The sequence below is a fragment of the Salvia splendens genome, chromosome 17 (assembly GCF_004379255.2).
Source record: "Salvia splendens isolate huo1 chromosome 17, SspV2, whole genome shotgun sequence".
NCBI lineage: Eukaryota > Viridiplantae > Streptophyta > Magnoliopsida > Lamiales > Lamiaceae > Salvia > Salvia splendens.
The window spans coordinates 21,479,079-21,495,821 of record NC_056048.1 but is presented as its reverse complement, the minus strand read 5'-3'; positions in this window follow the sequence as shown (position 1 = coordinate 21,495,821).

Here is a 16,743-nt window from a genome sequence, read left to right as displayed (position 1 = left end):
CCGATTTCTCCAAGGAGTTTGTAGTTGAAACAGACGCATCTGGAGTGGGTATTGGTGCTGTACTAATGCAGGAGAAACATCCTATAGCTTTTATCAGCAAAGCCTTAACTCCTAAACATCAAGCCCTGTCTGTGTATGAAAAAGAACTCTTGGCTATCTTGATGGCAGTAAAAAAATGGTATTACTACCTGCAATGTAGGAGGTTTATAATCCTAACTGATCATCAGAGCCTCAAATATTTGGTTGAGCAGAAGTTGACAACTCCAACTCAACAAGCTTGGATGACAAAACTTATGCAATTCGATTATGAGATAAGGTACAAGAAAGGATGTGATAATGCAGTGGCTGATGCCTTATCTAGGGTGCCAGAATCTATGATATTTGCTCTAACTTCTCTTATAATTCCCTTGGAATTAATTGAGCAGATTAAGGAATCTTGGAAAGCAGATCAACAAATTCAATTAATTTTGAATGCAAAACAGACTGATACTACTTCTCACCCTAAATTTAGCTGGAAAAATGGTGAGTTAAGGAGAAATGGCAGACTTGTAGTTGGAAATGATGTATTCTTGAAGGCCAAAATTCTAACTATATTCCATGAGTCTGCAACAGCTGGCCATTCGGGTGTGTTGGGAACTTACAAGAGGATCTCTGCCTTGTGTTATTGGCCTAAGATGATGAAGGATGTTAAAGAATTTGTGAGGATGTGTGTGACTTGCCAAAGATATAAACCAAGCACTACTTCCCCGGCTGGATTACTTCAACCCCTGCCTATGCCTGCTGCAATTTTTACTGATATCACTATGGATTTCATAGAGGCCTTACCTACTTCGCATGGAACAGACACTATATTTGTGGTGGTAGATCGGTTGAGTAAGTATGCTCATTTTATGGCTTTGTCCCATCCTTTTACAGCCAAGAAAGTAGCAGAAATATTCATGGATTTTGTTTTCAAATTACATGGCATGCCTGCTAAAATTGTGAGTGATCGAGGTGCTGTGTTTGTGGGAGCTTTCTGGAAGGAGTTTATGACTTTATTGGGTGTGGAATTGCTATATTCTACAGCCTATCACCCTGAGACCGATGGACAATCTGAGGTTGTTAATAGATGTTTACAATGTTATTTGAGATGCTCTATGGGAGAGAAACCACACTCTTGGGTTCAATGGCTGGGATTAGCCGAATATTGGTACAACACTACTTATCACTCGAGTATTCGGATGACTCCCTTTGAAGCATTATATGGATTTCCACCTCCTTTACATGTCCCATACCTACCTGGGGATTCAGATATTGAAGCTATAGACATTGCTTTGAGAGATAGAGAGGAGATGATTGTCATATTAAAGAAAAATATTGAGAAAGCTGCAGCAAGAATGAAGAAACAAGCTGATCTTCATCGTTTTGACAGAGAGTTTCAGATTGGTGATTGGGTTTGGCTGAAGCTTCAAGACTATAGGCAGAAATCTATTCGGGGCAAACACCACAAGTTCGAAGCTAAGTTTTTTGGACCATATCAGATCGTGGATAGAATGGGGAAGGTAGCTTATAAGCTGAATTTACCCTCATCAGCTGCTATACATGATGTCTTTCATGTTTCATTACTGAAGCCCGCTGCACCTCCTCTCGGGCCTATTTCAGATCTACCATCTACATCTCATATCAATGATGCTATACCACAAGCGATTCTGGATAGAAAAATGGTGAAGCGACACAATCAAGCGGCTACAAAATGGCTGATCCATTGGAAAGATAGATCCCCTGCCGATGCTTCTTGGGAATTCGCGGACGTGATCACCGAGCGTTTCCCTTGGTTCCTTGAGGACAAGGAACCTTAAGTCGGGGGTATTGTTGCATGCATGATCATTCATGCGTAAAATGCATGCAACACAAGATAGCGAGCTATAAAGGAAGTCGTTGGAAGTTGGGAGTTAAGTAGGAGTTAGTTGCTGTGTAACTAACTCAAGCCAGCTGGCAATCATCACGTGAGATATGACGTGTTGCAGCCAATAAGAGTCGAGCACGTGGATGTTAGTTAGTTAAGTGAGCTAAGATGAACAGTATAAGTAGAGGAGTTGCTTATTTCTTTCGGTTATGTTGAGTATAGTGTTGAATTGTAAATCGGAGCTTAGATCGTGGATCTAGTTCCTCCTCTTCGTTTGATTGTTTCTATCGTGTAAACTTCTTGTTGATTCAATAATACGATCCTCGATTGTTCATTCAAGAGTTGCTTTGCGTATTATCGCTGAGTTCGGCAATGCCGAACTAAGAGAGGGAGACCGAGAAGAAGTCACTGAGTTCGGCAGTGACGAGCGAAGATAGGAAGACCGCGAGGAAGTCACTGAGTTCGGCAGTGACGAGCTAAGATAGGAAGACCGCGAAGAAGTCACTGAGTTCGGCAGTGGCGAGCTAAGATAGGAAGACCGCGAAGAAGTCACTGAGTTCGGCAGTGGCGAGCTAAAATAGGGAAGCTACGAGCTCGGATCGTAACAGTTTACTAAACCCTTAATTGGTAACCCTAATTGGAGTGAATGCACTGTGCATCCAGATGTACCCAGGTTTTTGCCAAATACCAATGACTCTTGCGTAGTGATACATTTGGACTCTTGTGTAAGTGATACATTTGGTTGTTGATAATAATCCACTCAATAGTGTAATGCAAATAGATGGTTAATGAAAACTTTCATTGTAGTTTTGGAGCATAACTAACCAAAAGTTCGAATGTTTTCCTCGCACTAATTGATATGCATATTGCCATGTCTTCTTTTGTGACAGAGTGAAAAAGAGCAGGTTTGTCTTACGTCTCCAATTTCTCGAAGCAGGCATGAGGCAAAGAGGATGAGTGATACTATAAGTAGAACTAATTCAGTAAGAAATAGGGTAAACCCCAGGCAAGCTAAACATGCTGGAGTGAGAACAGCCAGGAGTCAAGCAAAAGAGTGGTCTGAAGACGACTCTGCTGTGAGTTTGACTTGTTCATTATATTTGATTGACTACTCGTGGTTTTGGGTGTTGCAGTGACTAAATGTAATACCGTGGTCAATATGCTCCCCAGTGTAGTTTGCAGATATCAAATTTGGAAGATAGTATTTCAGTTGGTTCGTTATCAGAAGCTGAAGAGAAAACCATTAGAACTGCATTTGAAGAGCTGAATGTAAGTTCTGATTGTCTCCTCCAATTATTCTTGTTTACTTCAGCAATAAGGTGATGACTTATTAGATTTTGTTTTCAAAGATTGCCATTAATTACTAAGTATAACTTTTAGGGGGGGGGGGGGATGGGAAGGGGCATGCCATCTAGTGAAATTTGAATCTGTGTGATATGTGCTTTCTACGAAAATACAAAGCTGTTTGATTTATGGGTGGGATAAGCTGATCACTCTAGGATCTTTGTCCAAGAGATGGTTGGTGCCGGGTTGGCGCCTTGGCTGGTTGGTTACAAGCGATCCTCATGGCAATCTGAATACAACGACCCAATGAAATTTAAAATCTTCAAATTTATCGTTTTACTGCCTAGGATACTATTATTTTAGTTACTCCATGCATGAATTGAAATTCCCTGTCATAAAATCATATTGCTCGCTATGTAGTGAGTCCGGACCTATGATAGAGTTAATAGCTGTATATTTAATGCATGCCAGTCTATAACTGTAAAGATGAAAGTATACAATGAAATTTGAGCTGATTTTATTGAGAGCTATTAGTAGCTTACCTCCTGAGAAAAGTACCATGGATGGTACCTCCACCTCAACGGAAGGCTAATATGGGGAGATTATGTTTTCTAGTCTTCCATGCTGGATAGGTAAATTGTTTGCTGGAGTTGCTTCCAACTTTTGATTTGGAGAGGGGGAGTAAATAAGGCTTCGATTGTGGACTCTTGATATGGCAGACATATTACATTTATTAGGAATTTTATCAAAATCATTTATGTTCTGGAAAAATGCTCTCACCCTTGCACAATCAGAGCATAAGTTTTCCCTCTCTTTATCCCATAGATTACTTGAAGTAATCCTTAGGCATCTGGTTGCTTGACTGATCGAAATAAAAATGATATGGTCATTTATCAAAGTTGCTTATGACAACATTACCGTCGGTAAGAAACCTTTAGGCAGTCGGAATTGTGTGCTTTTATTCCTTTTTCATATATCATTTTCCATTTATGAGTGATTATGTTTGGTAGATTACTTTTGTTAGAGAGATTTTGTTGATGTACAAAAGGCCTGTGAAGCTTGAAGTCCCAAATTCTAGCTAAGCATTAAGGCTTATATATAGGAGCTATATGAAGATTTATTAGGTTTGCATATTGTGCATAGGTACCCCCATCTTTTTGATAGCATGATTTTTATGGATCCTTTTTTCTTATCTGAAATCAGGTTTTTCGGAGAAATAATGGCAACCAGCCTGCTGTTACCAATGTTCCTGATATGCCCTCAAATCTAGTAAACCCTGAGGCTGTTGAGTTAATATCGGACATCAGAAGGGAATATGCCATAAAATTGGAAGAGGTGATGTTTAGCTAATTTGTTGGAGGACTGTCCTCACTTGTGTCATAACATAAGTCTTATAAAGTACATTGGTGCAGTCTGAAGAACGTGCCAGAGGACTTCGAGCAGATCTTGCTATTGAAGAGCAACGTGGGCAAGAGCTGGATAGAATACTCAAGGAGATGCTTCCTGATAGAAAGACTTCTGATATTCAGAGAGCTCGTCGAGGAAGAAAAGTAGTTTGTTTTTGTTTCCATTTCTTTGTTTCTGTGCAAATATTCATGTATATATTGTCTGAACTAATCTTTAATCTCTTAATAGACTAGGTAAGTAGGTAACTAACCATCCATCATCATTCCAAAAGATTACTTGCGCACACCATATATATTTGTCTTCATTATTAGTATTTCTCCAATCCCACCCCTTCCAATTAAATATGTGTCAAGCAAGTTAGCTCACATCGTAGAAATTATCAAGGGCCTTTGGATTTCCTTACGTTCCAATCATTCTTCGTAAACAAGATTTAAATACTATATTTTTTTCTTCTATCTAGTAGGCTATTCCCCAATAGTTTGTCTTAGGTGGTGTTTGGTTACCTAGATAAAATAATACCAAGATACAACCTAGGATTGAGTTGTGGGATTATTTTAGCCATGGGGGTTAGTTATGACTAATTATCCCATGATTATCCGTCTAGGATTGAATCTCATGAATCAAACACACTATATATTTAATCTGGGATACAATCTTGCAAACCGAACACCCCCTTAGGGTATAAAAAGGAAGACTATAGTTGTAGTTTAGATCTGTTATATTTTCATTTTTAATTATTTCAATATTTATTTGAACTTCCTACCACCATGAGGGACTTTTGGAATTCTCCATGTTATATATTATATGTATTCCATCCTGCTCTGATACCATATACCATATTAGAAATGGTTCTAATACTCCATAAGTTCTAACTTCTAACAACAGATGCTTGATGTTGTTGTCCTGTCACCTGTGGTTGGTAATATGGTTTTTGTTTCTGTAACTCTCTTCTAAGCAACAGAACTTCCTTTGATGGTGTAGATATCCTTTCTTAGAGTCGTAGATTATGTATACGTCAAACCGCCTTACTGAAGAAGCCATGGCATATTTTGACGAATGTGTGTCCTTGTCCACCTTTGATAGTTCTGACTTCTCTGCTTCAGAAGATCCAGCCTACAGTTTAGTTGGAGCTGCTGGACTTGTAGGCACTTCATCTCTAGCAAATGGAAATCCAAGAACCTTATGCAGCTATGATCAAGGGAGTCTTGTTGACCACAAACAGGTTCCTGTCTTTACTGCATAAAATAGTGGTTTAAGTTATTAATCTGACATAGTTGATCATTCATGGTCGTTTGACATGCCAAGTCAAGTGTATGCAATATATGTAATCATCCAAGTGAATGCACACCCATATTTCTCTACTCTATATATGATGGATGCTACATAAATAAAAACCAAATATACATTCCACAAGTTTGCTGGCATCTACTCTTGAAGCTCAACTCTTCAGTCCCTTCCATTGTCCATGCTTTGTTCTGTCATATTTCCAAATCTGTATAACCAGCTATTTATGGGACTGCAAGTGATGGTAGATATTAAGAAATCAAGACATTGCTCAACTGCTCGAAATATAGTAAATTTCGTAAATATCTTACTCGTCGCTAAGATGCTCATATAGTATACGAATTTTATGTCCTTGTCCCTTGGTCATAACCCAATTGCTACTGAAAAACAATTTGACAACTTAAAAATCCTAGCTTTTCTTAATCCATAAATCCTTTCTCCCAGATAAGAGGTTTCATTATTTTTTTTTGGCCTTCATTTTTCCTAACATTTACTTGTCCCGACTCCCTTCCAAATACAGAAATACTGTATGCATCTGCATGCCAGACTTTTGTTTCAGCATCATGTTCCTCGTATTATTGCTGTACATGTTATTATCTTTCATGTTTCCCTGAAGAGAAACAAGAAAATAAAAACAATTTAATTTTGCCAGTTCCAACTTTGCCTTCATCGTTGATTGAATATTTAATCTTTTATGATTGTCATCTCCAAACTAGCTAGTTTTGATCATTTAAGATATTCCATTCAAACCACAACAAGTCTCTCGTTTTCTGAGAATTCCTATTGATTTCAGATATATGGTGACCAGGTGCAGCTTAAACCTTGTGAGGATTCTAAGCCAACCGGCAACAGCGGCAAAACTGGTCCAGGGAGCAGTCAACTTTATGAATTCTCTTTGGCTGATAAAAGGGTGGACGATGTCCAACCTCAAGAAGATATTAGGAGTTATATCAAGAATTTTGAGAAAGAAACTAAAAAAGACATTGATTTGGAGGGTTCCATTTCATACTACGATGCTGAAGAATACAGCATAGGAGTCCAGCTTGAGGACGTGCTGTTTGACAGGGTGCTATATCACAGCAGAATAGAGTCGGGTGGTTTACTTTTATGTGGTGGCGCAATCTCGTGTCTTCCCTTTGCTTCAACTATGTGACAAGTGTGTTTTCTTCACGTCTGCTCTCTACCGTTGCAATTAGCAATTTAGCATGATGCCGTGGTCTCTGTGAATATGCAGCTGTGCAAATTTTTTTGTCTTGTATAGTCTTATAAGCAGTGTGTATATGTATGTGATGCCATAGCTGTTGTATATCTTTCCCAGTGAATGAGGGAGCTCAGATTGAGTATTGCTTGAAGGATTATAATTAGTAGTAGTTCCTTTTCATTTGATGTGTGCAAACGCCAAAAATATTATTGTTTTGTTCAATGTTGAAATATATGAAGATTTCTTTTACCTTCTATAAACATGCTACATGAGTTCATGCCTGATTTTTCAATACTAGATCATTTGAATGAAATATTGTTGCTAAGCACTAAGTAAGCAAATGGCAGTATTATTTGTAGAGTTGGTCAAGGTTGGAGTGTTTCCACCCTTGTATCTCTGCTCAGTTATATAGGAAAAAGATTAGGATAGTTTCAATTTCTATTGTTGGTAAATATTATTTTTCAAATAAAAGTGTTGATTTGGAGTTCTACTTATGTTTCTAAATTCCCGTTTAATTTGTCGAATATAAGATCATGTGTGAAAAAGATTTGATTTTGGGCTTGTGTACAGAATGTATGTAAATCGTGTGGTTTCTAAAAATGTACTTACACAAAAATGTACCTAGTTTGTATTAGCACATTTTTCGTGTTTATTATGTGCAATAATCGATCATAAGTGATTTCAGGATTGATATTGCTTCATTTTTCCTATTTATCATGTGAAATAATCATGAGTGATGTGACGTGACATATTTGGATTCTGGTTTAATCCAAATACCAATACTAACTCAAACCATGATCTGTTTTACAAAAGTAACATTGGTCAAAGACTCAAAAGTAAATATTATTATTAGGCCATCCACAATAAGAATAGCTCAGCAATAGCCCAGCCATAGCCTAGCCACTGCCACATCATCAGCACTAACAATCCTCCTGCCACATCATCAAAACAAGCAAATAGTCCAGCAATAGCCCAGCCACATTCTATCCACATCACTATTAACAAATATGTACAAAATGAAATAATTAACAATAACACAATATACGGAATTAAATTTACGACACAAAAACGAGAAAATTCACTAATATTAATAAGATTTAAAAAGTACATTAATTTAAAAAAATTACATAATTAAAAAAAAAACTAACGTCGTGCAGTCCTCCGCGCCCATAACTATTCAATTAAATCCTTTTGGAGTCGAATATGAGCCTCCGTTTGGCGCATGTCGGCATGTGCTTGGAGGCGGCCGTCTTCATCGTGGGGTACCCCACTCCGTACGTTAGGGGCGGCAACGCCGTGGCTTGGACCAGCTTCATTATCGTCGTTGGCCCAATCAGTCAGTTGTCCACCTTCATCTTCGACAATCATGTTGTGCATGATTATACAGGCGTACATTATATCAGCAATGCAGTCGACGTGCCACAAACGCGTTGGCCCTTTAACTGCCGCCCATCGAGCCTGGAGCACACCAAATGCGCGTTCCACGTCCTTGCGCGCCGACTCCTGCCGTGCCGCAAAGTAGGCCTTCTTCTCATCTCCTGGGCATCGGATCGTCTTCACAAAGACGGGCCACCTAGGGTATATCCCATCCGCCAAGTAGTAGCCCATATCATGTCGGTTGTCGTTGGCGACAAAACTGATGGCCGGACCGACACCCTGACACTGCTCGTTGAAAAGTGGCGACGAGTTGAGGACGTTGAGGTCGTTGTTCGAACCAGCTATCCCAAAATACGCATGCCAAATCCACAGCCGGTAATCAGCTACGGCCTCGAGGATCATCGTGGGATTCTTTCCCTTGTAGCCGGTAGTGTACATCCTCTTCCAGGCGGCGGGGCAATTCTTCCACTCCCAATGCATACAATCTATGCTGCCTAACATCCCTGGGAACCCATGCTGTTCCCCGTGCATCCGCAGCAGATCCCGACAGTCATCGGGGGTAGGGCTTCGAAGGTACTGATCACCGAATATTTCAATCACGCCCTGACAGAAATACTTCATACACTCCAGGGCAGTCGTCTCACCGATGTGGAGGTACTCGTCCCACATGTCTGCAACGCCTCCGTAGGCCAACTGCCGGATTGCCGCAGTGCACTTTTGAATAGGAGTGTGGCCGGGTCTGCCAGCCGCATCGTGCAATATCGTTGCTCCAATCCGTTAACAATACGCATAAACAGGGACCTGCGCATCCTAAAACGGCGCCTGAAAAGGTTGGCGTTGAACCGCGGCTCCTGTGCGAAGTAGTCTTCGTATAGGCGCTGATGTGCAGTTACGTGATCACGATCAATCACCGCTCGGCGGTGTACCACTGGTCGAGGTCGAGGTACCGCCGGCTGCAAGGCCCTCTGCATCCATTGATCAATCTCGCGGCTCGTATAGGCATCTAGTGCTTCGTTCATTATACTCTCGTACTCCTCAGCATCCCTACCACTCCCACCACTACCACCGGCGTTACTCATTTCTAGGTGTTGATCTTGTACAGAAATTAAGATAGAGAGAGTACTCGTTAATACAAGTGGTGCGAATGAAAATGACGGGCAAGTCGCGTATATATAGTGTTTCGGAAAAAAAAAATTAAAAATTCGCGCTAGGTGGTGCGCTAGGCGATCCGGACGCTGCAATAGCGCCTAGCGCACCGCCTAGCGCCACGGAACCGCCGAGCGCTAGGCGGTTTTTTTTCGCGAAATCCGCTAGGCGGCTGCAATAGATCGCCTAGCGCACCGCCTAGCGCCGGTGCTCGGCTAGGCGGTGCGCTAGGCGCTATTGTGGATGCTCTAAATAAAATGATCGTTCATACTTCATAGGAGCGGATGCATTATTGTTTTTTGATAGGAGTTGTATTCTCTAAATTGCATATTCAAAATTTTAAAAGGAAAACTTTCCTACATTATGTTTTGATGATAGGGACTTTGCATAATGATTTACAAAAAAATTATATAGTACTACTCAATAACATTATAAGAATAAAAATGGATATTTAAAAAAAATCTTGGTAGGGGCTTCAGCCTTGGGGCTCAAAGTGTGTCCAGCAATAATTATTATTATGAATAAAAATTACTATAATTATAAATAACAAGTGATTTACTTTATCTATTTATGATTAAAAAATAATTAAAAAAAAAGAGTCAGATTGGGCCGGTCAGCACTGTTCGTTTGTAAAACAATGTAGTTTTATAGCTAGTGACATAGTTATATTATATTGCTGAAAAATGAAAAAGGATTAGAAGATATGGTTGTAACTGCGATATTTTTTAATAAAAGAAAATGACATAGTTGATTGAAAGAAAAAGGAAATGAAGAAGGCTATGTTTTGAAAGCAGGAGAGGGAAAATTTTTTGAATATGTTTTTTGGGAATTTTTATACATGTAAGGAATCTAAGTTAAATCCCCTTAGTTTTTTTATTAAAAAAAAAAAGAAAGAAAAAGAAAAAACAACTGTGAACACAATTAATTGCGGCGGGTATATTGGATACATGCACAAATTACATAATACTATAAATAAGTCAAAATCCAAATGATTTTTGTATTATAAAGTAAAATAAGATTTAAAATGTGAAAAACAATGCCTTCCACGATTTGCTTCAATCTGACTATTGATTAATTCTTGTGATTTCTCTTGGTTTTAAAAATTAAATTGGAGCTAAAACCTTTGCCTAATTAAAATCACATAATTGATTTTTTCATTTTCAAGCACGAATTTAATGTCTGAATTCGAATTTAATTGAAGTACAACGGCAGAATGATGATCCTCTTACATTATTAAAAAGACATAAATATAAAAGGGAGAAAAAGATTTTGTTTATCAATATATAACTGACAAATTGATGCGAGACAAAATCGTGACACATGAAGTGGATGCACAGTGGTTTTTGACCTGTAAAATGACCAAACCATCGAGGGCATATTAGCCATTTCGTTCACACTGTAATTTTGATTAATTAAGCTGCTAACTACTTCCTCCGTCCCTTAAATTTTGTCACATTTTTCCATTTCTGTTCATCCCACAAAATTTGTTTCATTTCACTTTTTACCATTTTTTATAATGACCCCTTATTTCACTAACGCATTCCAACTCCTATTTTATTTAATAAAAATAAGACTCATTTTTCACTAATTTTTTCAAATCACTTTTCATTACATTTCATGACTGGTCAAAGTATGACAAAATTTAAGAATACGAGGAAGTAATATATAATCATCCATACATGCATCTCTAACGACAAATATCTACTAACAAAATTCACAGATCTCTTCTCCTCTTAACTAAGCATTAGTATATAGTATTATTGAAATCTTATGGTTCATAATTAATCATAACAATTTGAATAAATATATGTGTATGTGTTTGGACCATGTAGGTGCAGAAACCCACAGAAGGGTATGATGCCAATTGGTAGCATGGCTGAGTGCTGAGGCCAAGTGTTGAAAATTTTATTAACTATGGTTTACTTGACTCAACCACTAGCTTAAGTTCGAACCATCTTGATTCTACAATTACCTCTCTTTGGGATCATTGATTGCTTTCTACTAAATCTTAGTATTTGATATTGGGTTTGTTTAACTTTATAGAGTGTAATTTCACGATTTAATTAAAGGAGTAGTAGTACATAGAAACTATATGGGACCATGTTAAAAAGATTATTAAATGTCACTTCATTTTTCTCTTCATGCGTCTTAATTTATGTACTAGAATTAAAAAAATACAAATTTATTTTAAAAATTACAACAGTAATTTACTAATTTAAAACCGACCACAATCTCATGCTAATGAAATACCATAAGAATGAACCCCAACCCACACTATATGTATACATAGTTCACGGAAATATAATCATATCTTTCTAATTTAAATCTGTTTATTAAAATAGGTCTTTATTTACTTTTAGTAACAGATTCTCTCTAATTAATTGTATCGCATTCTTCACTACTAATTTCTTAACCATTTTTTCTCTTTATTGCTTTCTTAATTTACCAGGTTTACATTAAAACTTGTGTCGTCGACTATTTCTCATAGACGAAGAGAGTATTAATTTCTTGCTTTGAGATTTACTCTCCTTGCTCGACACTAAACTAAGATTTAAAAAGTTGAGAAAGTTGATGTGTATATGTTGACTTAGTGATAAAGTGGTTATAAGGCAAAATCTTTTGAGCCGACGGTGATGATGACGCATTTCATTTTTTGTTTATTTGTTATTAAAAAAAGAGAAAACTTAATGAAGAATTCAGAAATTTGAATTTGATTAATGATGAATCGGCGAATTTTTGATGATGATAAATGCTCGTAAAAATAAATTACGACACAGAGAATTTTACGTGGTTCGATTTACAGAGGTAAATCTACGTCCACGGGGAGAAATGGGGGCAGGTTTGTATTGCTTGATCTGCGAATTACAGCTTACAACACAGACTTGCTATCTGATTATTTCTCTAGAGAGATTCTAACTCCTTTCTACCAGATCTAAGTTCTATTTATACATTGAACTAAGATCGTGGCTTACATCATCACTCTAGGTCGTGGAGGTCGTGTAGGTCATGGCCTAAGATCGTGGCCTGAGTTGACGCCACGTGGTAGTGGGTGTGTTGGAAGTTGTGGAAATCCTGCATGGGTCCACTAACTCCTTGTTCGGTCGAATACTGAGACCGAACTGCTTTGGTTGCCGATCTGAGAGTAGAGCTTGATGCCGACCTGAGAGCAGAGCTTGATTGGTTGGCTTTTACCGAGCTGTAGGCTGAGGCCGAACTCTTTGGTAATGCCGAACTCCTCCGAACTCTTTGGTAATGCCGAACTCATACTCTTCCTTGGGCTTTGGGCTGATGGGCCGTCACTGCTGTTGGGCTTGTTTAGTTCGTACCCCATCACTACCCCCCCCGAAAGACGAAGTGAATCACTTCGGCGAAGCGAGTCACTTCGGCATTATGGATAAAGGTACGGGGGAGGCTGACGTCAGGGGACGTGCCTTGCATGTGACTGCATTAAATGCGACAGTAAAATCCGGCCGTTGAATCCTGAAAAGGTGGGATTCGAAACGGTGCGACGATTTTGAAATCTTCGCCGAATCTGATAAATATGCTCTTTCTTCCTCATTTGAACACCTTTGCTGTTGCGTCTTCTATACTCTCTTTCTCGAGAAATTTTCTTCCGCTTTCAAGAGCTTCTTCAGACTTTCTTCACTTTCAAAAAGTAAGAAAAATGTCTTCTTCTTCTTCTTCGGTGTCGGGTAGCGGTAGGAAAGGGGATAAGGGGTCTTCTAGCCGGAAAGAATCCGGGGAGAAGACCGTAGAGTATTTTCACAGTATCTTGAGTAAGGATACTGTGATATCCCTTCACGAGAAATATTTTTTACCTGGGGGGAAGGCGGTGGTTCCCGACGATGATCATAGGGCTAACGACCCGCCGGAGGGTTATGCCACCGTTTACGAAGCCTGCTTAGAATGCGGGCTTCGTTTTCCTCTTCCCCCACCTTTTGTAGAGCTTCTTGATTTTTTTCAACTCCCTTTAGGTCAGGTGACTCCGAACTCTTGGAGGCACTTATCGGCTTTTGCTGCCGAACTGCGTAGGCTAGATAAGGATCTGTCTCTGAGGGCAATCCTTAATTTTTTCCAGTTTAAAAGGAAGGGATCTTGGTTTTACTTGATCCCCTTACAGCCTTTTAGGGCCTTCTGCAGAACCAAGTGGCCGAAATGGCAAAACCGTTTCTTTTTTTATAATAGGACTTCGGCTCCGGGCTTTCCTTGGAGAAGGCCGAAGTCCGTGATTCCCCATCCTCGGTTAGAACCGTTGGCCGAGCTCGAGGGCGAGCTCAATAAGATTCCTATGATTAGGAAACAGTATTCGGAAACTGAGCTCGTCAAGGGCGACCTCGTGTTCAATATCTCGTCTTCGGACGAAGAGGCCGAGGGTGAGGATTTCTCTTTATCTTTATGCTCTACTGCTTTAACGAAGAAAACTAACCTTGTTTTCTTGCTTTTTGGCAGTGTTCATGCTGAACAAGGCTATCCGAAAGTCCTCCGAGCTTGTGGAGCCGGAGAGAGAGAAGGCTACCAGCTCGGCGCCTGATGCCGAGAAGAATCCGAAGAGGCAAAGAACCTCTTCGGGTCCAAAGAAGCCGGAGTCGACTTCGGCAAGTAGGAAGGGGAAGACCCAGAAGCCCCCGAGAGCGCCAGAGAAAGACGTGGTCTTGGCGCCTCCTTCGGAGCATATCTGTGAGCCATTTTTATGGCCCACGGACTTTGCCGAGGTGAATTGTCTTCTTGATTCTTTGGCTTGGCTTCTGTCCTGTATTTTTGGTGCCCTCTGTTGACTTTTTTCCTTATCCATTTTCAGAGGAACGATATGCTCTCCAAGCTCGTCGCCGTCGAACTCTCCAAAGCGTCCAACGACTATGCTGAGATGCAGAGGAAATTGGCGGCTGCTTGTCACCGGGCCGAGCAGGCCGAGGCAAACTTTGAGAAAGCCAGAGCTGCTAGGATTTCGGCCCAGGATGAAGCTCAGTTTGCCAAAAACCAGCTCGTCATCCAGCGAGAGCAGACGAAACGGAGTGATGCTGCCGCCGTGGTTGCCCAGGGGGAGGCTCTCCGTGTTTACACGGAGAAACTCTTTTTGAGTAGCCAGTTCTCGGCTTTTGTCGGTAGTCTGGTAAGGCTAATTGCCGATAAGGGCGAGCAGGGGGCCGACGTCGTACTGCCTCTGTACAGCCGAGAGATAGCAGCTCGGCTTCAGAATCTGCCGCTCCTTGAGGAGCTCGCTTCATCTTCGGTCCTGCTTTCTGCAGACCGAGTCCGGAGTTGTCGAGCTGATCGGGACGAGAACCTGGAGGCTATCTTTGCCTCCGTGGGACCCGTTTCACCCGCTTCGACTTACAACGGAGAGGGTGAGGCCGAGCCGCTGGAGCTGGAGGCCGGCAATAAGCAGGCCGATCAGGAGGCGCAGCAGATCGGCTACGGTGGCGCCGAACAGGCTGGGGAGAGCAAGGAGGCAGAGGCTGAAGCTGAAGCAGATAAGGAGAAAGAAGCTGAACCTCACCGAGAAGGCGGAGACGAGGCTAGCGAAGTATGATTTCGTCTCCCTTCTCTTAGTTTAGTTTCTTCCTTATGTAAAATGGCCTTGAAGCCCTCCTTGTATAGAAAAAATTTTTTCTTAGAATGAAAAAATTCTTCTTTCTGCTCTTGTGTCTTCGTTTAGCCTTTCGTATTCTCTTACTCCTGTTGTGGTTTACTACCTGCTCGGTAAGCTGAAATGCCGAACTGACGTAGCTGCTTTGTACTCAAGGAGATGGAGATACTTCACTGGAAACGACTGTACTCTTCGGCTTTAGACGAAGCTGAGAAAAGAGCTATAGCCGATCAGACGAAGAATGACGAGCTTCTGGCTCGTTTAGTGAAGCTGGAGGCCGATAATAAGGACTTAGAGTCCGATAAGAATGATCTGGAGGCCGAGCTGAACACGACCATTGCTGAGAGGACTGCGTACGAGGATTACATCCGTGTGCGCGGGGGAATGACCATATCAGATGTTCAGAGTCGAGTTGACGAACTGTGGGAGGAATATAATGTACTCCGGAGGAACAATGCGCTGGAGAGCTCGGCTTGCCAACAAGTCGTGACATCATTGCGGCGCTGGGCTTCTCGGTACAACATTGTTCTTTCTCGGCGCCCCTCCATAGAAAGATTCCTTCGGCATATCGTGCCAACAGATGCTCGCACTCCAGATCAAACCTTTGATTCACTTGCTCAAAACCGTACTCCAAGTCAGCAACGAACTCTGGAACAGCCGGAAACGTCAAGACGAGAACAGGCTGAAGTTCGTAGAGGAGCTGTGATTATGAGTGAGCAAGATCAACAAATGCTTCGTGAAGAGACTCTTCGCCGCCGAGGTGCTAGGGCTTCCCGGGCTCAGAGAAGAGGTGGCAGGTCGATTAGAGCATCTCGTCGACCTGCTTATTCTGCAGCTGCCTGGAACGCCCGAACTCAGCTTCACGAGGATTTTGTGAATAGATGGCTCAACTTTAGCAACCCTGGACAGTAGAATAGTCCTTTGTAATAGCGTAACGCCATCTTGTAGGGTAGCGGAGTTGTGTGCCGAACAAGATTTGAAAATGAAATTTTGTTTTTGTTTTCGCTTCTAACACTGTGTATTTACAGCTTAGCGAAAAAATTTCATCGTACTTGTCCTCGGTCTTATGAAGTAAACTTCTTTGACCGGACTTCTCTTTGGTCTGATGAAATAAACATCTTTGACCGGACTTGTCTTTGGTCTGATGAAATAAACATCTTTGACCGGACTCGTCTTTGGTCTGATGAAATAAACATCTTTGACCGGACTCGTCTTTGGTCTGATGAAATAAACATCTTTGACCGGACTCGTCTTTGTGTTCTAATTTGGCGATTTTCGTCGCCGGGATCGAACTTTCCCTTGTCCTAATTCGGCGAGTTTTATCGCGTGGATCGGACTTTCCCAGTTAACCGAAGTGGTCTTATGCAGTAAACCTCTTTGACTAGACATGGTCGTCCTCGGTCTTATGAGGTAAACTGCTTTGACCGAACTTGGTCGTCCTAATTCGGCGAGTTTTATCGCATGGATTGGACTTTCCCTTGTCCTAATTCAGGCAAGTTTTATCGCGAGAATCGGACTTTTGTTGCAGTTCGTTTCAGACGAAGTGCTTGATTCTTAAGCAGAATTGTGGTC